Raw genomic sequence first — 1,420 nt, forward strand, 5'->3', positions numbered from 1 at the left:
GTAATTAGTCCTTTATCGCGATACTTTTAATGTTACTAAATAAGATTTATAGTAGTAAGAATAAGTATAAGAGGAATAAGTATAGCGTAAATAAATATAGCGTGAATAAGAACGACGTAAATAAGAACGACGTAAATAAGAACGACGTAAATAAGAACGACGTAAATAAGAACGACCTAAATAAGAACAACGTGAATAAGAACGACGTAAACAAGAATAACGTGAATAAGAACGACGTAAATAAGAACGACCTAAATAAGAACGACCTAAATAAGAACGAGAGAAAAAAGTGAAGCAAGATCGTCTAGAGCGGGAAGAGTAAAATGTATCTAATGAGCGGCTAGAATAGGTATACATTTATTTCAAAGTTAGATAGAATAATATTTGGAGAGATATACAATCTTTATAGGTAGACCGTTCTAATCTATTAGAAGTAGTACGGATGACAAAGAAAAATATACGGAAAGGACTACGAATATTCGATATAAATATATATCTTTTAATACCGGATAACTATTTCGAGGCGGTAACTACGAATAAAATAAATACAATAGTCTTAGTGCCTTAGAGAGAGCTATATATCGATAAGTAAGTACTAGATTCTACGAGTATGCTTACTATGTTGGATATAGAGGGTTTAAAAAGGTATACTAAATAAAGATATTTTTAACTAAAGTCGAGGAGAATATAAAGAAGGAGAACTAAATAGTAAGGGGAAAATAAGTTCTATAGCAATGGTCCTTCGATATAATCTCTTCTTAAGATATTATCTCGGTATTATATGATCGTGGGGAGCCGAGTAGGTTAAGGATAATAATCCTATAACCTTGATTGGTCTAGGAGCGGAGCTATCTAAAGACTAGCTCTGTACTAAGAGTAAATTCCCTAGCCTAGCGCGATGCGAGGCGAGGACTATAGTTCGGACGAATTCGTTAGGAGAACATTTTCTCGAGGAGTAACCGCTAAGGATAGATAGGCTTCTAGGCTATCTACTATACTAATCTAATTTTACTAGAACTCGTCGAACGATCCACTACTATCGTAGTATAAAGGTTGTCTATATCTAAGAATTTATATGCTGATACGGCTATCTTCCTAGATCGCGAAGATCGAGATAAGTATATCGAGCATTATAAAAATGGGTAAGTGACGGTGTCTAAGAATAAAGATGCGCCCCTTAGTTTATATCTAATGTCTTAGAGACCTCTCTATCCTGGGCTTATTGTCCTAGGATAGAGACGGGAATACTTTGCCTAGCGTTAGCGTCGCTCTATGACGTTCTCGGATCTAGGAATAGAGTCCTATCTCGTTATAGCTATAATTACCTAAGGCCTAAGGCTAAGCTAACCTTATCTCGATTCTAAATAGTATACTAATGGTGCCGTTGTTACTATTACGAGTATAATCTCTATATCTTCTA

Source organism: Exophiala xenobiotica, assembly GCF_000835505.1.
Source record: "Exophiala xenobiotica strain CBS 118157 unplaced genomic scaffold supercont1.4, whole genome shotgun sequence".
NCBI lineage: Eukaryota > Fungi > Ascomycota > Eurotiomycetes > Chaetothyriales > Herpotrichiellaceae > Exophiala > Exophiala xenobiotica.